At 33.2% G+C, this 25740-nt stretch overlaps 1 long non-coding RNA gene and 1 pseudogene across 2 annotated transcripts; one reads left to right on the top strand and one right to left on the bottom strand.

Annotated features, from left to right (window-relative positions):
* Positions 1 to 4573: 4573 nt before the first annotated feature.
* LOC146936902 (uncharacterized) lies at positions 4574 to 8236 on the top strand. Its single transcript, XR_015030782.1, has 3 exons — positions 4574 to 5818; positions 7565 to 7647; positions 7798 to 8236. It is a non-coding gene; the product is annotated as an uncharacterized LOC146936902 (long non-coding RNA).
* Positions 8237 to 8353: 117 nt separating this feature from the next.
* Positions 8354 to 13293, bottom strand: LOC146936901 (putative disease resistance RPP13-like protein 1 pseudogene; annotated as a pseudogene). Its single transcript, XR_015030781.1, has 2 exons — positions 9305 to 13293; positions 8354 to 8700 (listed from the first exon to the last, which is right to left on the bottom strand). The product of XR_015030781.1 is annotated as a putative disease resistance RPP13-like protein 1 pseudogene (transcript).
* Between the last annotated feature and the right edge of the window lie 12447 nt (positions 13294 to 25740).

The raw sequence follows: 25740 nt of genomic DNA, 5'->3' as shown, positions 1-25740 counted from the left end.
ATATACGATGTTTATGATTAATATATGTTGATGATATATGATGATGCTTATAAATAATGTTTGATGAAATGTGATGATGTTTTCATGAATAATATTTGATGTTATATGATGATGTTTATGATAGTATTATGATGATATATGATGGTGTTTATGACTAATGTAGGAAGATTAATGATGTTAGTTAATGAAGTTAAGATGTTAGATATAATTGTTGAATTATATGCTTAATATTATTGTTTGTGAAATCTCACCCCTTCTGCTTGAAAATGTTGCTCTTCGTATGGTTAACTTGCAGGTAACCAAGATTAGTTGCGGTCGTGAGTGGACTCCTCACAAGTGTGTGTCTTTAGGTGCTCTGATACGTAACGGGATGGGAATTTTATCATTGTTTTCTGTTCCTTACGTATTGCTTTAAGAGATTTATGTTTAAGTTGTTTGGATTTGAACTAATGAGATGTTTAGACTTTTTATGAGACTTTTATGATGAGGTCCTTGTGCCAAAGACTATTTTTAAGATGATGATTTAATTCCGCTGCAAGATATTAAGTGATTTGTTATCGAATTTTGAAGGATAAATATTCTTTTATTCCATTTATAATTTTTAAGAAATGTGACATTCCGTTTAAGTTGAGAAACTCTGATTTTTATTAAGAAATTTTTATGTTGGGAAAACGGGGTGTTACAATTGGTATCAGAGCAGGTTGGCCCGTCCGGCCAAGTAGATGAGTCGTCGTGTCGTGTGACGGTTGAATACTGTCGTTTTGTTTTCTAATTAATAGTTATGTTTTATTATGTGATCATGTTTGACTGACTAACCTACTTTTTTTTTGGATTTTTTTTTTAATTTCATGCCTTTTGTTTTTGACATCCTTATCCTTATTTATTAATTTTGTTACATCTGCAGCAACTTAACCTAATTTTTTCCCGCTCATTTGCTTTATTAGATTTGCAATTATTTAACCTAACAAATTCCATCTAAAAAAATGCATTGCACACCAATTTTATTCCTATCCTCTTGCCTTTTTTTATGTTGAAGAAAATATTTTCTACCATATCAATGATCCGTGCGACGCACGGGTCAAAAGTCTAGTTAGAGATAAATGGAAGAAAATGTATTGAGAAAACAAAAGAGAATTATTCAAATCAGTTGTGATATCTAGACATCCAACAAATCATTCAACACCATTTTTTTTTTGTCAAGGAGCCTAGTGGCTAGAACACACACAATTAAATGTGGAGAAGTGAGGTGTCCGGGGTTCGAAACCCGACCCCATGCATATAATATGCAATATCCCTACCAAGGCGATAATCGTTCAAGACCATTTAACCACTCTCTTTTTCTCTATCGCCCATCATCTAGCATTTTTTATATTTAAAATAAGTGGAAATTTATAAAAGGAAAGTATTTAATTAATTCTTATGAAGGGGCTGATTGTTTGTATCAACGAGTATATGGTATTTGCTATTGACGGGCTGCAAATCAAATTTGTAAAAAATTGTGAAATAACTGTTATGCATTTTTTTTACGATGGCAAAGGTAAGTAACCACAACGAATGTCATGAAAAAAATTTGATTGACGGATGACTTAGTAAATCATTCATATAAAAATTAAATTTTTCTTCAAAACAAAGATATTTTGATTTTTTTCTCGTAAAAGGAATTAGTCAAATTTTGATTCAATATTAAATTTTGACAGAATCAGTTGAATCAAGCACAAACTAAAGATACATGTTATAGCAGAATCAATTGAATCAATCACATGGATCTTGTACCTAAACAATAATGAAAACAACAATAAAAAAACTATCACAAACAAATGGTATTCACTACCTTTTCATAATTAAAAATCAACAAATAATAGAAAACTGGAATCCATGGATAAAAAAAAAAGTCCAATGAAAATGGGTGATTATCGTGATACACGACATGAAAAGAAACTTATACAAACAATGCAAACAAAAAAAGTCAGACCTTAGTTAACTGGGTTAATGAAAGAGATTACTAAAAGAAAGTATAAGAGTTTGGGAGGCCGCTACAAAATATTGATCAATTTAACATTAACTACATTCACTACTAGAAAAAGCAAAATTAGAGAGGGAAATTAGTGACGGAAAAAATAAAATTCCTCACAAATTCTTTGGTCGCAAAATTTAGTGACGGAATTAGTGAGGGATTTCATGTTTTCCCTCTCAAAATTTCCCTCACTAATTTTTGCTTTTTTAGTAGTGATTATATAGTAAAATTTGGATTGATATTTGATATTAGGGATTGGGGGAAATGAACAATTTGAATTTGATAATGTATAATAATTGTTTTTAATTTGTTTTAAATGTCAGAGTTGAAAATGAATGGCTTTATTTCGAATTTATTTGATTTGATATCAGATTAATTTGATGTTACGTTTGACCTTGCTTAATTTCAGGTGATTTTGCATTAAAACTGAATGATTGCTAAGGCAGTGCATTTAAACAAATTTGATACTCCCTCCGTTTCAAAATACATGTCCAAGTCAACCACTTCACATATGCCAATGTACAATTTTGACTGTTAATATCTTTAATTATCTAAAGTAAAAAATTATAAAAATTTAATATTTTGAAAATATTTGTCGAGACAAATCAAACAACATCTTACTTGCTAATATTTGTATTTATACATTAGTAAAAAAGTATGGTCAAAGTAAGTCAAGTGAATAGTGCACATTGCAAAAATTGGACATGTATTTTGAAACGGAGGGAGTATTTTATTGAGGCTATGCATCCAATGATCCAACAGTTTTGATTTGCTTCATGTATATAACAATATAGAAAATCATTAATTGTATATTAGGCCATAAGATTTCCATGTCTACTTCAGAATAGAAGAGGTTCAAATTATTTATATTGTAGATGTAGATTGTAGATTGGATGTGTGTAAACTATGAAAAGGAAAACATATTGTCACAATCCAATTTTAGGTATGACCGACGCATAGGCTAACCCTAACCATTCATACATTTACCCAAAGCAAGATTAATACATTACACATACACCTTTATAAAATGCATAACTATTAAAATTTAGTAGCTTGTCATCCATTTTCATAACATTTGAAATGTCATCAATTGTACAACTCAAAAGAGAAGAATAACTCCTATTCATATAATTGCATCATACTGAAATAATAAAATAATGAACACTGTTAAAGATAAATAAACTACCACAAGGATGAAATTCTGCATAGATCAGGAGAGCCTTTCTCTTCACTGTGAATCACTAAGGATGATAGTTTGCATATATGTGAATTCCAAGAGAGCCTTACTCTTCACTTTGTTTATCTTAAAAAATATAAAATAAAAGAAACATGTGAATCACAAGGACCGAGTGAGAGTATGATAAACAAAGTGGACCGGAAGCAAAAGTAAAAATTTTAAGCTAAAATGTATCATCCTTTGAAAACTCATTCATAATTATTTCCCTTAAGGATAACACTTTTCAATAAAATATTTAGCATGATCCAATCATAAGTCGTACAAAAGGTTCTTTTTTTTTTTTTTGAATAAAGTCGTACACAAGGTTCTACAAACACATCTACAATTGAAAGTAATAGAAATAAATCTCATTAGTCGTTTATCTCATTCCACAATGTGCACATATATCATATTCTCTTCGTTGGCGGATGATACCATCTCAAGTTACAACGAGCACTAAACTCATAGGCTGCATTATTTCTTCGTTGAAGCAAACTGTAATGATCTTAAATTACTATGAGTACTTAACTCACATGTTACATTATCTCTTCGTTGCTGAGAACAATTTTCCATCATAACACTAACAATATCAATGAAAACACCAAATGAAAAAATCAGTCACAGTTATAATTGCAATTTATTTCAAATATTTCGCAATTTCAAACCAATACTAACTCACAATAATTATATATTCAGCGTAGAAAACTAAACATAATTGTCGAGGCAAGAAAAACATTTAAAATAAATATGGTTCTCCCATTAAAATATTATTAAAAATGGTGACTAAGTAAATTAACCACTGACAACTATAAAAAAGATCAACTTTGTCCATAGCAATGCTTTTCAAAATGACTACCGGAGCAATTTCCATCGAATCTAAACATCATACAATAGTTTCACCTGTTAAGGAATTATTGTTATTTAAAGTGTTTTGATCAATAAACTGTCTTACTATGCAATACTTCTATGGTAGTCTACTACAAGATTTAAGAAGTAGACTCTTTATTATGAATGTTTGGTTAGTTTCTTATATATAGGGAGAAAAGTATGGAATGGTTGCAAAAATCGCAGAGGCTAACAATGTCTTAAGACGAAGACTGAGGCGGAAGCCGACATATAATGAAATTGCTGAGGTTCTCAATGTGAATGTTTCAACTGTAAAACTTGTTTCTGAAAGAAGTAGACAACCAATTTCATTGGACAGAGCTATCGCTGATCAAAGCAACTTAATACTGAAGGTTCGATAATTTCATTTGTATTTTATACGAAGAACTACACATTCTTATTCTTATTATATATGAAAAACTACAAATTCTTAGCTATTAGTCATAATCTTTTGTAATATCCCGCTGAATTTGTAATAAATTGTCGTATCAGTTACATGTAAGAACGGAAATAATTTTCAAAGGATTAATTACTTATTGAGAAATCGACGATATCTGGTAAGTTTCTCGTATTACTATTCCAACGGACATGAGAAATTAAATGGTTACGAATTAACGGAGGATAATTATGTCTTTTTCACTTGAAGGGCATTTTGGTAATATTTCCACCTAAGATTATTTAAATGAAAAATCCCTCACTTTCTTCATTCTTCTACACTCTTCTCTCACCAAAAAAAAAATCAGCACCTCCCTCTTCTCTTCCTCATCCCTCACGTGTTTCATTCTTTCACTCCCACCATTACCTATTTCACTTTTGTAGCAAAATCAAGCTAGAAATGACATTTCATGTTGTAGAAAAATGATTTTTGTGTTGTGTTTTGAGCATTAGAGGCAAGCTTGGGCAAGAAACAAGAACATTGAAGCTAGGGTTTGGCTTGGTAAGAAGATTGAGGCAAGGGCTGAATGTAAGTATAAGTGACTAATAGCTTAAATTGAGGTAAAAGTGATTATTTTGAGAAGAAATTCAAGTTATGTTGATTGATTAGAAGTAAAAGTTGTTACTACCTTTGGGATGCTGTGATGACTCTGTTTTTGGGCTGTTAGTAGTATAAATTTTGTTGCTGCTGCTGTTTGGAATGAAAAGTTAGAAGTTAAAAGCCATAAGTTGTTCCAAAAGCTTCCATAATTGATCATTGAGTTAAATATGTTAGAATTTCTTTATGACTGGTGTAGGAGCTGTGTATACATATTTTCTTTGATTCTGGAAAATTTGAGTTGAAATTGAATTGTCTAGAGGTCATAAGCTGTCAGTAAGCTGTTTTGGGAATTTTGCCTTAAATGACTAAGTTGTGGATTAACCGGCTGTATAAGTGGTTCATGGGGCTGAGTATGTATGTTGGAACATCTTTGTTAAAGGATGGGTCGAAATTAATTTGATAGAAGCCATAAGCTGCTAATTAAGCTGTTAGTAAGTGCTTAAATAGCCAAACGACGTAGTTCTGGTGCAAGGACTGAAATTGAAATTTTCGTGTATGCTGGTTCATGAAGTAAGAGTACGTCACAAATGAGTTGAGTTGTTTTGGAAAGAGCAAGACCTATAAGCCAAGACATAAGCTATTTTGGAAAATGGATTATGGAGATTTGGAGCTAGCAAAAGCTGCAAATTGTGGATAAGCTGCTTGCAATTTCAGGACTAATGCCAAGGTGAGTTCCTTTAGTTTAGAACCCACCTTTGGGGATCAATTATGATTATGTTAGATTATTGAGATAATATGAATAATTAGACCATTTTTATGATTATTGGCCGATTGTGCAAGCATGACTATCATGCCATATGATTGGTACATTTGAAACATAATAAAAATGAGATAGTAGAATGATTATTTCTGAATTAGGTTTGGGGTATTTTGATGATGAGTATGAACATTTGAATTAGAGATTGAAATTGATGAATTAAGATGTTGGGCAAATTAATAGTGAATTTAAAGAACTCACACATGAGTCTTTATAGCTGAGGAAATAGTGCAGTCATATGCATATTATATGTTTGATGTTTTGATTGTTAGAGAATTAAAGTTATTAATTTATTGGTATGTTAATGGTTGATATTAGTATGTGCTAGAAAGTAAATTAAATTTGTTGTACCGAAACTAACTGTGATTGATGTGGTTTACTGAATTCTTGAAGTGGTCTGATGAATAAATGCTAGGTAAGTTAAACCTAGAAAGTTATTGATGTCCTAATTGCATATGAAATGATTTGAAAGAAAATTTGAAATGCACCCTATGAGCAATATGCTCACATTGAATTATAGAAAATCACAAAAAAAAAATGGAATGAGGAGAAAAATTGAAATGAGTAACATGCTCATAGAAAAAGAAAGAAAGAAAGAAAGAAAGAAAAAAAATGAGAGTATTAAGAAAAAAACTCCGTTCGCCACAACGAAGAGATAATGTGGTATATTTCCGTTCGCCACAACGAAGAGATAATGTGGTATATTTCCGTTCGCCACAACGAAGAGATAATGTGGTATATTTCCGTTCGCCACAACGAAGAGATAATGTGGTATATTCCCGTTCGATGTGGTATATTTCCGTTCGCCACAACGAAGAGATAATGTGGTATATTCCCGTTCGCCACAACGAAGAGATAATGTGGTATATTTCCGTTCGCCACAACGAAGAGATAATGTGGTATATTTCCGTTCGCCACAACGAAGAGATAATGTGGTATATTTCCGTTCGCCACAACGAAGAGATAATGTGGTTTATGTACAAATAATGAAAAGAGATAAATGATGAAATAGTTTATATTGAATGGTACAAATGAGAAAATATTTTATATTGAGGAGATAATTTATATTGAGTTGTATAAATGAGAAAATAATTTATATACTTTATTGATAGTAAATTCACATCATGAGATGAGATGATAAAGTATACGAGAATGTGTTAAATTTCAGTAGCTTTGTTCTTTAGAGAAGTGTATTGATATGAAAATTATGTTTGGAATGAATTAGCTACGAAGCAATATTTTATGGGCATTCTACTAATCGTTGGAAATGAGGAATTTTAGTTATGGAACTCCGGCTTAGTTAGCCGAAACTAGTTGTTATCAGAAAAGAATCAGAGACATACTCAAATAAGTATGTCAAAGTATAAGTTATATCAGAATACGATAGATTGGATATATGTTTATGATTATTGTTATGTTTATGATTAAAGTTATGAGTATGACTATATTTATTATATGATCAAAATAGTATTTCAGGCAGCGATTTTAGTTATCCCCTGATCGCTCAGTTATGCATAATGAAATTGTATAAACTCAAAATGGGTTGAGGTTAGAAACAGATGGCGATCCTAGGTTTACCGAGGTTGCCTACAACCTAGGATAGATGGAACTCACTGAGACATCTTGTCTCACCCCAATCCCTTTTATTTATTTCAGATGTACAAGTTACCATACAATAAGGATGGCTCGTGATGAAAAAGCAGACATAGCTGGACCATGTAAAGTACACGTCAATGGAGGTAATAGGCAAGAAATTATATGATTTGTATTCAGAGGATATTTATTTATTTTATAATTTTAGTGTATCCGACGCCAATTTTAACACACATGCTAGATATCCTAGGGGAATTCTAGTAGGGGTGTTTCATCTTTACTATGATATAATGCAGGAGATTATACCAGGATCTGAAATGATTCCGGAGAAGATGGTTGAGAGGCAGCTGGTGAAGCAAGGGGTTGTGAAGCTTCTTAACACACTTAACAAGAGAGAAGAAGAGATTGTAATATTATACTTTGGACTCAATGGAGAGAATCTGACAGATTCATGGCATTGCATTGTCAAAATTGCAAACAAATTCACTTGTAGATAGTCTAAAGTTTTATGTTGTATAGAATATTTTTTTTCTGATTAAGATTTATGAATAGGAACATAAAATGAAATAGACGATATATCCATGATATACAAGTTTGACTTTGTAACATTTAGAGGACGTATTTTAAATTCCATGACACAATTGTGAAACTCGTATCTATCATTGAGATACGAAGAAACAAGTAATCTGATATGACTTGAAAAGTATTACAGAAAAGTCCCAAACTAATTAATAGTTGTAGAAAAAACTAGCTGATAAGTACAATATGTTTATTGAATATGCATCAGGAACATCAATCTTTATTATGTTACTCAAACAAGTTGCTAATATTAAGAACCAAAAACAACATGGATTCTAAGAAATTCTAAGCGCTTCAACATTTATGAATGCTTCATGTTGAAACATACTAACAAGCAAAGCATTGAAGCAGAAGATTCCAACTGTATAAACTTTTGGAATCATATCAGTTATGTGTTAAGAAAATTACAAATCCTGTTGTGCATAGTATTGAAGAATATACAAAGATGAAGTCAAATGATAAGAAAATATATAAGTAATACTAGCTAAGTAAATCCAATCATGATGCATTTGGCTCCTCTAAAACAAGCTTACAAGAAGAATCATGAATTCAAAATCTTTTCCCACTTTTGTCTTCATTTCATCAAGTGAGCTGATTTTCATCCATTTATCAGGCTTATTCTGAAAAGAAAGCACAAAATATAAAATATTGAGTAACAGCTCAATCAATAAAATGCTAACAGGCTAACACTAACAGTTTCAATGGAATGATTCAGGAAGTGAAATTTCTTTAACTATATATTTCAAGAAATTTGGTACAAGAAAACAATGATCAAATTCCATTTAGAATCCAGTTAACATTGAGAGACCATCAAATCTCATACAGAGAATACATGTCTATAACAATATACTTTGTGCACCACAGAAATATTATAAAAAGATTGGTTAATATTATTTAAATTATCGATTAAAAGATTGGTTAAATCTCATTAAAATAGGATCATGAACAATCCACAGAAATAAAAAAAATATTGGACATTATAAAAAATCTTATTTTGACCTCAGATAAAAACTACTGTGTATTTTTTCTACCAATTTTACCCTTCACTTAATTATATCTTACCATTTTATCGTTCTTTGCCGATAAATACAAAAAGACAGGATTCGTTATTAATCAATCTACTTCCATTTTGTTCCATTAATTTATTGATGTTTCATTCTGAGCAAAATAAGAAAGCAGTGGGCCAAAGCTTTTCTTACCACTTGAGATGATTTGAAAACGTACCTGAAACAGGAACACAACTTGTCTATCATATTGTGACGTGACCATTTATATGTATGACAGGGATGTGAGCAATTTTGGACCAATGTTCCTTCCTTTTATACCTTTCTTCTAACAGTGGGCAATCATAAATGGTCAGTTGCTTAAGAGAGTCAGGGAGGCTGTCTTCTGGTAATGACTTAAGTTGTTGACATTCCCAAACCTTAAGTGATTTCAGCGAGGAAGGGAGGCAGTTTTCTGGTAATGACTTGAGCTTTTCACATAGATTAAATTGAAGTGATTTCAGCGAGGAAGGGAGGCAGTTTTCTGGCAATGACTCAAGTTGATGACAAAACCAAAAACTGAGATATTGGAGAGAGGAGAGGTGTCGAAGCCCATTTCCATCAAAGGACTTCATTTCATTGAGATCATAGATATCTAGAGACACAAGGGAGATGGGTAGCAACGACTCCTTCATCAAGGTGTTAAATATATCATCACCCTTTTCAATTATCAATAATGAAAGAGTGGTTAGATCTTGGAGACCCCATTCCGTAACCGGCGGTGTTGTTCTTTGAGACGAAATATCAATTGATTGTAATTTGGGAGGTAGACTAACTCCTTCACAAAATGACAACTCTTGACAATATAGACGCAACTCTTCAAGAGAGGTGAGCGTGTCCATCTTAAGCTTGACTTCAAATAATTCAATTGAATAATGGGAACTGATATAAAGTGATTGGAGGCTCGACGACCGAGGCGAAGACCTTTCTGAAATATAAATGGAATCCAGACTCCTACAATCCTCTATGTAAAGTGTTTGGAGCACAGGGAAACCATCAAGTGGGAAGGATGTAAGTGCATCACAACTACTATTTAACTGAAGACTGACAAGTGATGTGTAATTGCTCCACGTTTCAGGAGGAAGGAAGGATAAATTCTCACAACTTTGAATATTAAGTGATTTCAACGAAGTGGGTAGACCGCTTGAGGGAAATGCAGTGAGAGAAGAAAAAGAATGGAGTTCCAAGTGCGTAAGACAAGTGCTCCTCAAAATCAATTTTGGCACAGCTAATAGCTTAACACAATTTCTAATCACTACATTTTGCATCATACACACAGAATCACTCTCAAGCAGTGACAATTGTGTCCTTTCACCAAGCCCATTGATATTCAACTTTTTTATTGAAGACAACCAATGCAAAGTAGATGATGTTTCCAATAGATGAGAACAACCTGATATTTCAATTTCTTCTATGGAAGGAAGGTTGGTAGGCAAATGTCCCCTTAGTTCAGGACAATTATGTAACTCCATAGCTCTAAGTCGAGGAAAAGCAAATTTTATGCCTTCAAAGGGAATCCATTCATTCCAATTTGGCATGTTGTTGAATTTTATACGCTCAAGGGATGGAAATGGTTGGAAGGAAGAATTGGAGCCTTCTTTAATCTGGACATAATAGAACTCTGGGCCAATTTTCTCCAACATCTCCATACCACATATTTCTAGGTCCTTGAGAGAAGGTAACTGCCCTAGGGGTGGAAGTGTCACACAATATTCACAATTACTTATACATATGGATACCATGTTTGAAAACGAAGAATTTCCCAACCAACTCGGAAAGCTTGTCCCACCATACAAGTTAATATTCAGGCTCTTCAGATTTATTGGTGGTTGCAACATATCAAGCACAACATTCACTTTTTGCGAGTCTTCACTTTGTTTTCCCCATATTAGCTCTAACTCCTCAATTTTCTCCTTGCTTTTCAGGTTGGCATCGTGTGCCTCGGTTGCATCAACAATATTATCCAGGTTCTTGATGGTAAGTTTTCCTTGTAGGTTTGGGAATTTCCTGAGCTCTTTGATACTTAACCCTACATGTCTCTTACCCACTAAAAATAGTGTGAGAGTTTGAAGGTTTTCTAGTCCCCCAATTTCCACAGGCAACTCACTTATGTTAGTCCCACTTATATCAAGGTGACGTAAACTGACTAAATTTCCAATATGTATTGGTAATTCAGTGAGAGCCTTACAGTTTGATAAAATCAAGGTCTGCAAATTGTAAAGGTTACATGTTGTATCAGGCAAGCTTTCGATGTTAGTGAAGGAGATATCTAGATACCGCAATTGCACCAAATTGCCAATTGAATCTGGTAATTTAGTGATGTTTGTATACCTCGATAGTGATAACACACGCAGCCTTTTTTGTGATGGTAAAAAATCATCAACCACCTTGAAGGATAAGTAGTTGTAATGGTACGAACTGGAGTAAGTGGATAGAAAGCTTCGCAAGCATTTGAAATTGTATAATTTCTCAAACTTCATGAAAATGTCATAGATTTCGGGGTTATATGAGAAGTGACGAACATTTTTAGGGATGTCGCCATATTCAAGTCTACAACAACTTTTTGCTGATACGAATGTAGCTAAATCGTTGACAAGGTCATGCATGACAAACTTTTCTTCATGAGCATCATTGCTTAATTGTTGAATTAATGATCTTGATAACAATTCCGCAAAACAATCATCACCAAGGTCCTCCGCCGCATATTCGCCTTGAGAATAATCAAGGAAGCCTTCTGCCATCCACAATAAAACCAATTTTTTCCTCTCAAGTGGGTAATCCTTTGGAAAAATAGAACAATAGGCGAAACATCTTTTCAAATGAGAAGGAAGATATTGATAACTCAAATGCAAAGCAGGCAAAATTTTATCATTTCGTATGTTCCATATGTCGCTGTTCAGGATTGAAGTCCACTCCTTCTCTACTACCTTTGAACGCATAAGTCCTCCAAGTGTTTTTGCAGCTATTGGCAATCCACCACATTTTTTCGCAATCTTCCTGCCAATCTCTTCTAGTTTTCGGTATATACCGTGATCACAGACCTTACTACCAAATGCATGTTTCGAGAGTAAAGACCAACAATCTTCATGAGATAGAGGTTCTAATTCATGAATAGGAAATGTGTGTGCCACCTCTGCAACTTTTTGTTGGCGCGTTGTTATAATCACCGAACTCCCGGGTTTTCCATCATTGAGTGGACCTACTAATTCAAGCCAATCACTGTAATCGTCATTCCACAAATCATCTAACACAAACAAAAATCTTCTCTCCCTCAAGTTCTTTTTCAATTCAACTCGAAGGATATCAAGATCATTGCTTTCCCAAACCTTTGAGCCAGCTGATGTTGTATTTCTAACAACAGATTCAAGGAGAGACTTGGTTACTTTAACAACATCGAAATCCTCTGATACACAAACCCAGGCTTTGAAATCAAAATGTTGTTCAACTTTTGCATCATTGTAAACAAGTTGTGCAAGGGTCGTTTTACCGACGCCTCCCATACCGAAAATCGCAACAACACCTAAGTTATTATTTCTGGTTGTGCCAATATCTGATACCAACATATTGACTAGTCTATCTTTATCATCATTCCTACCCACAATGACAGATTCATTTAGCACTGAACTTGAAGGGGTTCTAGAAGAAACTCTACCACTTACAGTTCTTTGCAAGCCAAGTGTATCTTTCAGCTGGACAAAAGTTTGCAGCCTTTTACACATCTTCTCCATCTTGGAATTGATCTTTATAGTTGAAGGTAGATTCTGCAGCTGATCAACTGGTGTGCTCTCCATCTTGGACTTCAGGGCATGGTAGCTTATTAAGTCGAGCAAATCTTCAGAATCAAAGATTGCGTCTTTCAAGTCATCAAGCCATTGTTTGACAGGAAGATCATTGAACTGTTTCTGCTCTGCATCAACCAGAACAGCTTGAAGAGCAAACAGTGTTGTTTTCAACTCTGCCAGTTGTGAGTAATTGAACTGTGTGTTTTTTATGAAACCACGAAACTCTGATGAGGTAAGCTTCTCTGCTATGGTTTGAATGGTAGCTGAGAGAAACGCACCTCCAACCAAAGCTGCAGCCATGTTTGCTTGGTAAAGTTAATTTGCAAGGAAGAAAGTTGTAAATGAAATTTTGAGAGAATTTTTTTGAAGAAATGTGAATGGATACAGTAATGTTAGACTCAAGAAGACTTATTTGTTGCGTAAGAAACAAAATTTGAAAGCTGGAAAGCAAAGCTCATGAGTGATTAATGAACCCACATCCCACAAAATAATTGATGGAAAGAAAAAGGAAAAGTTGCACATTCAATTAAAGCAAACTGAATCTTTATGTACATTTTTACTCCTTTACCATCATATTATCAGTTTTCTAATCACCTTTGTGAATATAAAAAAATAATGTAGTATTATTGAGAATGTGTTTATAACATTGCTTACCTAAATATAATGTAGTATTACCCAACAAAAGAGATAAATGTAATAATCATTTGGTGATAAGTATATCACTGCTGAAAAATATGATATTATTTCAAAACACAGATCTGCTGCTAAGAAAATATGATATTATTGCATGGGCCCAAAACAAAGACTTGGTAATGTACGGAGCAAAGAAAGTTAGGACTGAAGAGGACTTAGCATGTGAATGAACCGACAACAGTACTGTTTTTGGTTGGTAAAAGTAAGACTCAAGAAAACTCACATGTGAATGAATGTTAATAGTAATAATGCTTGTTTGTTGGCAAAGCTCATTAATGGTTTATGGACCATTATTTTAAAATTATTTGAAACTCTAATGATCGTGTTCCTTAGAAATAAAACCTCACTGTCCTCCTTGTCTTTATGGCATGTGTATATTTGAAAGATGAATATGGTCCCCGGAGCATAATTTCAAAGGATTTTCACCTCCACGGTAGATTTCATAATTGATACAAAAATATTTCATGGACATTTTTTGTCATACAGTCATGACACCTAGTTAGTCACGTATAAAAATGTGGTTACTTCAGTTGAATAGATAATTAATTCAATTCATGTTGAAAATTATGGTTGATTTATGTAGTTGATACAAAAATTATGGTTGATTAACGTATAAAAATGTAGTTGAAAACCATTGACTTTAATAGTCTTTGGCACTCAAAATGATTGATCCATATTTTGAAGAGTTCTGTATGGATCCAATAATGCTGTTCACAACTACTCTGCTCTCAATTTCAAAAATAGACTTATCAAAATTGGATTCAATAGTCATATTCTAATGGTATGGTAAAAGTAGACTCACATGTAACATGTGAATGAGTAAGCAATAGTAATAATGCTACTTTGTTGGCATATCTCATTAATGTTTTATGGACCATTGTTTTAAAATTATTTGAAACTCTAATATATTATTTGAAACTCAAATATAATATATTATATTAGAGTTTCAAATAATTTTAAAAAATGATCTAGATTGATTTGGCAATGATTCTAGATTGATTTGGCAATGATTGGGCAATATCTAGATTGATTTGGCAATGATTCTAGATTGATTTGGCAATGATTGGGCAATAATAAATGTTTTTTTTTTGTTTTTGTTTTTGTGGTGGTCGGGATTCGAACCCCGTATCTTGCATATATTATGCATTGTCCATACCAATTGAGCTAAACTCACGAGGACATAAATATTAGTTTAGTTTTGAGGTATGTATCTTTGTTTTCCTTTGTTTTTTTTGAACCGATGATATGACGACCGTAAATTTTTATATTCGAAAGAAGATATCAACGTCGTAGCTTAATTTCAAAGGATTTTCACCTTCACGGTAGAATTTGGCCACAAAAGTGTATGGAAAATACAAACCTCAAATATAAAAGACTTGTGTAACCAAAATAACGTAAAGGACCCATGATGTAATTTAGCTTATTTTTTAACGTGATTAACCATAGAAAATTGCTTTTTTGAATTCAATAAGTTCCTAAAACCACATGAAAATTCTAGAATTGTCCCTAGGGGTAGTTAACTATTGTTTTACAAAACCGGCGGTAGTTAACTACCGATGAGACCTGTAATTAAAAAACACAAAAACTTCAATTTCTGGTTTACAGAAACTTGAACAAAACAAACTCAAATTCAATCTTAAATTACATCATCACTTAACAGAATTATTTAACGCCAATGACTAAAGTGATAACGGAAGTGCACAGTCAGGGACTTCTTTTGTATTTAATCCTGAGTCAGAGACCTATATGACAGCAAGGTGCAGAGTCAGGGACTAAAGTGACCATTTGCTCTAAATTTAATTTTTTTCGTCTAATTTTACTAAGTTCGTCAAATTTTATTTAGGGTTTAATTCGACTATTTTTGTGAAGTTCGTCTATTATATTTATCATTTCGTTAGATTATTTTTTACTAAGTTCGTCTGATTATATTTAGGATTTAATTCGACTATTTTTTGAAGTTCGTCTATTTTATTTATCATTTTGTTAGATTATTTTTTACTAAGTTCGTTTAAATTTATTTAGGATTTAATTCGACTATTTTTGTGAAGTTCGTCTATTTTATTTATCATTTTTTTAGATTATTTTTTACTAAGTTCGTCTAATTTTATTTAGGATTTAATTCGACTATTTTGGTGTATTTTTTTTTGTAGGGATAGATTTTGGAGCATCTGTCAAGTCCTTACCCAAGGAAGCCTAGCAAGAACTGGAAGCCAAATATGCCAATTGTCGGGAGATGGCTTCCTACCAGGGGGCATAGTGATGTCCAACGTTACCGCATTTTCTTGGATCTCTTAGAGGTGGATGATGTGAGGTGGTGTACATATGATGATCATAGGGCGTTCTACCCATTTCAATTGATTTGCACTTAATCTGGAAGAGTGCTTTGCGGAAAGGAGAAGGTGTACCGTCACTTACCTGAGCGGGTGAAGATGCAATAAGGGTTTGAGCAGGACATCCTCAGACATCCATCATATGTCCCTCAGATTCCTGTAGAGATGGTGACAAATGTTTTCAGAGACTATCGTTCCTGGTGCATTCATGAGGCTCAGTGGGGACCGATGGCTGAGAGAGCATGTCAGCATGTCCCTGGCTACATGGCTTGGTATGCAAAGGTGTCTCACCCGAAGATTCTCCCACCTGAAGACGGATCTCCTCCCAGGCCGGCGAACCGGGAGTAGCTTATAGAGGAGGAGCATTCCAGAGAGATTCCTGACACATTGTCGATCATCAGGAATGTCGCTCGGATGTAGGATGGAGCGGTAGCATTGAGCGAGCACATGACTAAAGAGGAGTTAGTGCAGATCTTGTCCCAAATTAGCAGCACTGGTTGCCCCGCCCTTATGTATCAGATTGCCGGGCAGCGTTGTAACGCCCTCCTTTTTACTTAATTATTTTACTTAGTTTTAGAATATATTTATGTATTTATATGATTTATATGAGGGATATATGATTTATTGATATTAGATGTCTTTTTATAATTTAGTTAATATATTTTGTTGAGTGATATTTTGTTATGTTATATGTTGGTATTTACTAGCATAATATATATGTTATTTGGTGTAGAAATATATTTGTTATTTTGTGAAGAAATATATATGTTATTTGGTGCAGAAATATATTTGTTATTTTATGTGGAAATATATTGTTATTTGGTGTATTATTATATATTTAGTAGAGAAATATTATTTATTAGAATATGAGGATTATTAGTGTGAGTGGATTTGGGGGTTAGAATAGAAAGAAGAATAAGTTGTTGGGCCTAAATAGATTTGGGAAGAATATTTTAGTATTATAAATAGAGAAGCTTAGGTTAGAAAGAGTTTACCGGAAACCGCTTTTTGGAAAAGAGGAGGACAAGAAAGAAGAGAAGAGGAGAGAAAAGTCAAGAGAAGAGGAGAAGACCTTAGGAAAGAAGAACGCTGCCGCTGATTCAGGAATTAATCTAAGGTAAGGGTGAGACTATCTTGCTTTAATATTAAGTTGTAAATCATTAGATTACATCTAACAAAGTTGGGGAGAGTTTGTGAGATTAAGAGGATTAGGGTTTTGAGTGAAGAATTGAGGATTAATGGATGAAAATTGTTAGATTGATGTAGAAACTGTGAACAGTCCTTAGATAATCCGTAGAATGATTATTGGAATAGTTTTGAGGTTTAAAACATATGATTAGATGAGAAGTCGGCGAGTTTAAGAATTAGGGTTTATGAGCGATTTTGATGATTAGATGATGAAGAACCGTAGAATTGATGAGAGAATCATGAACAAACCTTAGATATCCTATAGGAATGTTATTAGAAGTAGTTTGATGGTTAGAAACATGAGAATGGATGAAAAGTTGAGATTTTGAGAAAAAGTGATTTTAAGTGTTTTTGAGAAATAAGTGATTCTAGGATAAGCTGTTTTGGAGATTTAAAAATGTGATTCTTCAGTAAAACATGATAGGATTTGTCGAATAGAACGCGTAGGCGAAAACGGAATCGGATTCGGAGTAACGGTTAGGTTTTTACGGACGAAACGGTGAAACCAACAAAATGGGACTGCACAGGGCTGCGTCGCAGGTGGGCTACTGCCTTCCCACGCCTGAGCGCAGCAAGGCAGCCCCTCATGGGTGTCTGCTTGTTGTGCTTTCGTTGCGTGCTGTCAGAACTTCGATTGTTGTGTTCTTGTGTCTTTTTCACCCGTTTCCGTGTTGAATTAGCTCTCGGTGTAAACATGAAAGTTGTAGATAAGTGAGTTAGCTTTCTAATGGCTTTGGAGTGACTAGAAAATTATGTGTAGATTTTGAGTTTTGATGAAAATAGTCCAAGTGGGTCTTCAGAAAACTTTAAGAAAACTTAGCATAACTAATCCCAAGTTAGTCCAAAAACTTATGTTTGGTTTCCCAACTTCAACTTAAGTATTAGGGATTTAGTTGAGGTGTTTTATGAGTATTTGGCTTATGTCTCATTGATAAAACTTGATTTGCTTTTGAAGAATGTTTTGGACTTTGATATGAATGTAATTGATTAATGTATATGTGGTTATTGTTGTTGATATGTTGGAATACATTATGTGAGTATTGTATGATACATAATATTATGATTTTCTATGATGTTAAGTTGATATGATTCATTTCTTATTGATGATATGATATTCTAGCACTGTTATATGCTGCAATTGTTGCTGTTTGTTGCTGCTGATTCTTAGTGAAGATGTATAAGTCGGTCTAAGTTGTCATGATTTAAGAAGTTGTCCATTTTAATGGAATTGTATAAGATGTTCATGTTGTTGTCCAAGTTGTAGTAAGATTGTGTCCTTGCATAGTCAGTGATAGGGCTTAATGCCCGACAGGTTCTTTATGACCTTAGCGATGGGGGCTTAATGCCTGACAGGTCCAAATATGACCTTAGCGAAGGGGGCTTAATGCCCTGGTGGTACCACATGCATATTGAAGTTGTCTAAGTTGTTGTTGAAGTTGTCTAAGTTGTTGTTGAAGATGTTGTTGCATTGTAGAGTCGTCATAACTTATATTTGATGATGATTTAATGATGATGTTTGTTTAAGAAGTTGATTACGAACTTAATTATGAAGTTGTTTTCGATAAATGATATGCTTTGATAATGATACTTATGTGAAATACATGATGATGCTTATGATTATATTTGGTGTTAGAAGTTGATGCTTACGATCATTATATGTGTTGATGTTTGTGATTAATATATGTGTTGATGTTTGTAATTAATATTTGATAATGTATGCTAATGTTTATGAATTAGTAATTGATGTTATATGATGATGTTTACGTCTATAATTAAGATGATATAAGATGAAGTGTATAACTAATGTAGGAGATTAATGATGCTAGTTAATGGAGTATAAGATATGTTAATGATGTTTAAGTTGTTGAATGTACTTTATATGATTTATATGTTTAATATTATTGTTTGAGAAATATCACCCCTTCTGCTTGAAAATGTTCCCCTTCGTATGGGTAACTTGCAGGTAATAAAGACTAGAAGTGTTCGTGAGTGGACTCCTCACTTGTGTCTAGGTGCTCTGATACGTAACGGGATGGGACTTACTTTCATATCTATTCCTTACGTGTCTTTTATGAACTTTTTATGAATAAGTATTGAACCAAATTACGAGATATTCTGATAAGGCCTGCGTGCCAAGACTTTATTCATGTCGAACTATTTCCGCTGCGTATTTCCAGACTTTTATGATGTTGAACCTGGAAGTATATTTATTAATATCTATTTTATGACTTTAAAGTAGTATGTGACATTCCGTTTATGATTTAAATACTCTGATTTAATATGAAATTTTTATGTTGGGAAAACGGGATGTTACAATTGGTATCAGAGCAGGTCGGTCCGTTCGGCCAAGTAGATGAGTAGTTGTGTCGTGTCGTCATGTTTTCTAGTTAGTAGTTATGTTTTTTATGTGATCATGTTTAACTGACTAACTTGATGTGGTTTTTGTGTTTTGTTTGAAGAAGTAATGACTAAATTTATTTTCTATTGTGCTTGAATTTCGAGGACGAAATTCTTTTAAGTTGGGGAGAGTTGTAACGCCCTCCTTTTTATTTAATTATTTTACTTAGTTTTAGAATATATTTATGTATTTATATGATTTATATGAGGGATATATGATTTATTGAGATTAGATGTCTTTTTATAATTTAGTTAATATATTTTGTTGAGTGATATTTTGTTATGTTATATGTTGGTATTTACTAGCATAATATATATGTTATTTGGTGTAGAAATATATTTGTTATTTTGTGTAGAAATATATATGTTATTTGGTGCAGAAATATATTTGTTATTTTATGTGGAAATATATTGTTATTTGGTGTATTATTATATATTTAGTAGAGAAATATTATTTATTAGAATATGAGGATTATTAGTGTGAGTGGATTTGGGGGTTAGAATAGAAAGAAGAATAAGTTGTTGGGCCTAAATAGATTTGGGAAGAATATTTTAGTATTATAAATAGAGAAGCTTAGGTTAGAAAGAGTTTACCGGAAACCGCTTTTTGGAAAAGAGGAGAACAAGAAAGAAGAGAAGAGGAGAGAAAAGTCAAGAGAAGAGGAGAAGACCTTAGGAAAGAAGAACGCTGCCGCTGATTCAGGAATTAATCTAAGGTAAGGGTGAGACTATCTTGCTTTAATATTAAGTTGTAAATCATTAGATTACATCTAACAAAGTTGGGGAGAGTTTGTGAGATTAAGAGGATTAGGGTTTTGAGTGAAGAATTGAGGATTAATGGATGAAAATTGTTAGATTGATGTAGAAACTGTGAACAGTCCTTAGATAATCCGTAGAATGATTATTGGAATAGTTTTGAGGTTTAAAACATATGATTAGATGAGAAGTCGACGAGTTTAAGAATTAGGGTTTATGAGCGATTTTGATGATTAGATGATGAAGAACCGTAGAATTGATGAGAGAATCATGAACAAACCTTAGATATCCTATAGGAATGTTATTAGAAGTAGTTTGATGGTTAGAAACATGAGAATGGATGAAAAGTTGAGATTCTGAGAAAAAGTGATTTTAAGTGTTTTTGAGAAATAAGTGATTCTAGGATAAGCTGTTTTGGAGATTTAAAAATGTGATTTTTCAGTAAAACATGATAGGATTTGTCGAATAGAACGCGCAGGCGAAAACGGAATCGGATTCGGAGTAACGGTTAGGTTTTTACGGACGGAACGGTGATACCAAAAAAATGGGACTGCACAGGGCTGCGTCGCAGGTGGGCTACTGCCTTCCCACGCCTGAGCGCAGCGAGGCAGCCCCTCATGGGTGTCTGCTTGTTGTGCTTTCGTTGCGTGCTGTCAGAACTTCGATTGTTGCGTTCTTGTGTCTTTTTCACCCGTTTTCGTGTTGAATTAGCTCTCGGTGTAAACATGAAAGTTGTAGATAATTGAGTTAGCTTTCTAATGGCTTTGGAGTGACTAGAAAATTATGTGTAGATTTTGAGTTTTGATGAAAATAGTCCAAGTGGGTCTTCAGAAAACTTGAAGAAAACTTAGCATAACTAATCCCAAGTTAGTCCAAAAACTTATGTTTGGTTTCCCAACTTCAACTTAAGTATTAGGGATTTAGTTGAGGTGTTTTATGAGTATTTGGCTTATGTCTCATTGATCAAACTTGATTTGCTTTTGAAGAATGTTTTGGACTTTGATATGAATGTAATTGATTAATGTATATGTGGTTATTGTTGTTGATATGTTGGAATACATTATGTGAGTATTGTATGATACATAATATTATGATGTTCTATGATGTTAAGTTGATATGATTCATTTTTTATTGATGATATGATATTCTAGCACTGTTATATGCTGCAATTGTTGCTGTTTGTTGCTGCTGAATCTTAGTGAAGATGTATAAGTCGGTCTAAGTTGTCATGATTTAAGAAGTTGTCCATTTTAATGGAATTGTATAAGATGTTCACGTTGTTGTCCAAGTTGTTGGAAGATTGTGTCATTGCATAGTCAGTGATGGGGGCTTAATGCCCGACAGGTTCTTTATGACCTTAGCGATGGGGGCTTAATGCCCGACAGGTTCTTTATGACCTTAGCGATGGGGGCTTAATGCCCGACAGGTCCAAATATGACCTTAGCGAAGGGGGCTTAATGCCCTGGTGGTACCACATGCATATTGAAGTTGTCTAAGTTGTTGTTGAAGTTGTCTAAGTTGTTGTTGAAGATGTTGTTGCATTGTAGAGTCGTCATAACTTATATTTGATGATGATTTAATGATGATGTTTGTTTAAGAAGTTGATTACGAACTTAATTATGAAGTTGTTTTCGATAAATGATATGCTTTGATAATGATACTTATGTGAAATACATGATGATGCTTATGATTATATTTGGTGTTAGAAGTTGATGCTTATGATCATTATATGTGTTGATGTTTGTGATTAATATATGTGTTGATGTTTGTAATTAATATTTGATGATGTATGCTAATGTTTATGAATTAGTAATTGATGTTATATGATGATGTTTACGTCTATAATTAAGATGATATAAGATGAAGTGTATAACTAATGTAGGAGATTAATGATGCTAGTTAATGGAGTATAAGATATGTTAATGATGTTTAAGTTGTTGAATGTACTTTATATGATTTATATGTTTAATATTATTGTTTGAGAAATCTCACCCCTTCTGCTTGAAAATGTTGCCCTTCGTATGGGTAACTTGCAGGTAATAAAGACTAGAAGTGTTCGTGAGTGGACTCCTCACTTGTGTCTAGGTGCTCTGATACGTAACGGGATGGGACTTACTTTCATATCTATTCCTCACGTGTCTTTTATGAACTTTTTATGAATAAGTATTGAACCAAATTATGAGATTTTCTGATAAGGCCTGCGTGCCAAGACTTTGTTCATGTCGAACTATTTCCGCTGCGTATTTCCAGACTTTTATGACGTTGAACCTGGAAGGATATTTATTAATATCTATTTTATGACTTTAAAGTAGTATGTGACATTCCGTTTATGATTTAAATACTTTGATTTAATATGAAATTTTTATGTTGGGAAAACGGGGTGTTACAAGCGTAGGGGACACATGCATCGTAGGCAGTAGGGTTTAGTTTTAGTTGTCTTTTTTATGCACATTTTGACTACCATGATGTATTATTATGACATATTCGTATTTATATAAATTTTTGCGTTTTAAATTTATCATGTTAAAATTATTTTCAAGTTTTAAATATGTTATTGAATCAATGAATGTGAAGTTGGATGAAATTGATTGAAAGAATATATGTTGAAATTGATATATAAAAACAGGTTCAAAGTGGGGAAAAGCCACTGCCATTGACCATCTCAAGGGCACAATGGTAGTTAACTACCGTTGATGTGCCAACGGTAGTTATCTACCGTTTCGTCCTTTATTCAATTTTTTTCTTTCATTTTTTAGTATTTTTGAACATATTTGTTTAATTTTAACAGCAATTTTAACATATTCCATCATTATCAAACAAGATTTTTTTTATTAATAGGACAGAAAACTAAACAAGAAAAATACTATTAATACAGTTTTATTTAGTTTTAATTTCATCTAAGTTACAATACATTCTTCCTAAATATGTGGTATCATCATGATGTTGGGTTTCAATTTTTATTGTTGAAAATTTGCGGAAAATGTTGGGATGGAAGTGTCTTAGACTTAGTGTAAAGATTTGCAGCGCCCTTTGAAAATTCAAAAGAATGGATATAACACATGTTGCATTTTGCCTCATGAGTTGTACAAATCCTCCCATCAAATTCCCTCATATAAGATGAGTAGTGGCGTAAATGAATGCATTCCAATATATTCTGTTGAACTTAATCCTACAACCCTTCCAACTGAAAAGTTTCAATTGACAGAGGAGCATGATCAAGAACAAAACAATATCTTAGAGGTGCATTCCCTTATGTCCCACTCATCTTATACGAGGAAATCTAATGAAAGAATTTGTACAATCATTAGGTAGAATACAACATATGTTTTATCCATTCTTTTGACTTTTCAAAGAGACTTGCAAACCTTTACATTCACTATAAGACACTTCAATACCAACATCTTCCGCAAACTAACAAGAATTAAACTTAAATTCCAACAAAATAAAGACACTACATAATAACGATGCTATGTAAACATAATCTTGTGGCAAAATCAAATTCTTCAGAATATCTTTAGGCGATCTCAGCAACGTAGCTTCCATCTCAATCCTCGGGAACATGCGGTGCTGACGATATATGGAGAACATGCCCCTCACGCAGTCATTGTTTGACAACATTATCTTTTTGGTCTGCAAATAACTGGGACGTGCATGCTAAAGGTCCTCCATCCTCCTTGTGTCTCCGGGGTCGAGTTGTTGGTTGATTTCATTCAGTTGATCCTTCAGATCCTTTAGCGTGACAGCGACCCGGACCTTGAACAAATGAGAGTTTCCACCATTGAAAGGTACTTGAGCTTTGAACGAATTGTCCATTGTTTTAGATCTACACCATAAAAAATTAAACAATCAATAAAAAACTCATTCAAATATTTCATCAAACACTTGGAGTGCATATTATACATAAACCTTAAAAAACTTAAAAAAATATAACATAAACATGCAAAAAACTCAAAATACGTTAATAACATTTCAGATCTACAACATAACTCTTTTAACAAAAAAACTCAAAATTTTAAATTAAGACTACAACTAAAATTATAAACATATATACCAACTAAAATGTTGCCATTCGTACATATTGTTTTAAACTTTTTGTCAAAAGAAAAACATATGTTCTAAACTTTTTCAATTATCAATTATGATCATTTAAAGATATTAACTGCAAATAATTGAAAGAAGCGGTCATGTTGATTGTTATTGAGTGTTTTGCTAAGACAAGAACTAGGTTTAAATCATACCAAGATTCAAGAAATCAAAGGACATTTGGTTTTATGAACTAACTCTGTGGTCAGAAAGTTAGTTCAGAATGTTGCTCAGTGAGCTAATCAGAATGTTCAAGCAGAGTTCAGAAGGTTGTCTTTACACAAGCCAGGAGTCTCAAGAACATTATCAAGAGCATGCAAGACACACGTGACATGAATAAATGTCCAGAAAAGTACATTTGCATGGATCAATCAAGCAATGAAGGCATTTACAAGGTTAATGTCAAAAAGGATATTCAATGTTCATTAAGACTATGAACATTGAAGTACTAGGAATATTTCAATAACAATATCACTCTAGATGTTGCAATCACTACACTTCAGTTATGTTTTCACTATTAGGATTGATTACATCAAGTACAAGTCTTACAAATTATCATAAGTGAAAACAAATGGAACATTCTGATGATCAGAATGTTCAGCTCTGCACATGTTTCATATTGTGAATAGTACAGTAGGTGAAAAGTTAAAAGGCAAAGCAAAATGAAGATCTTGTCCTAATCAATCAAAGATGGACAAGTATGAGATATGATACAATACAATATGTTGCATATCTCCCAAAAGCATGGGCCTGAAGTTTAGAGATCCATTATCCTCTCTCCTGCACATAATCCAATGCAAATATGGAAACAACTTTATCCAGCAACTTTATGATGTTTGTGCAAAAGTCATAACTCATGAGTATTGCCCAGAAATTCATAAGGCACACATTGGATAACTCCACAAACTCATCATTCATTCATAAATGATGAACCCAGATGAATGTCATGATGAACATCAACATTCTGATGAAGAACACAACAACATTCTAATGGTCAAAATGTTCACCCAGATTTTCAAGTAAAAGTTTGTGGAGCCCAGGACACATGGCATAACACCATTGGTCACCCTACAACGGCTATATGAGCCGAAAAACTCTATTAATAGAGATCAAAGGCTCAACATTACTTGCACCCTTGCAAAGCATACAAGAAAACATTTGAAACGTGTTTGAAGCTTTAGCATTTTTGAATTGATCATCACTGGGATTTTTATATCTTCTTGTAGTGTAAATCAATTCTTTCTGTTATCTTGTTAAAGATAACTTCTTCCTCCTTTTTCCTCTTGTTTGTTTTCAAACATTCAAACTCCATACAAATTGTAATCAAAGTCTCATCTAGCTTTAGGGTACTAAAGTGTTAGTTTGAGCAAAGGTTGTAAAAGTCTAAG

The sequence above is a fragment of the Medicago sativa genome, chromosome 3, assembly GCF_051527215.1.
Source record: "Medicago sativa cultivar Bolivia chromosome 3, Bolivia_mono, whole genome shotgun sequence".
Lineage (NCBI taxonomy): Eukaryota > Viridiplantae > Streptophyta > Magnoliopsida > Fabales > Fabaceae > Medicago > Medicago sativa.
The sequence above is the reverse complement of the archived record's forward strand: the minus strand, read 5'-3'. Positions and strand labels throughout refer to the sequence as shown.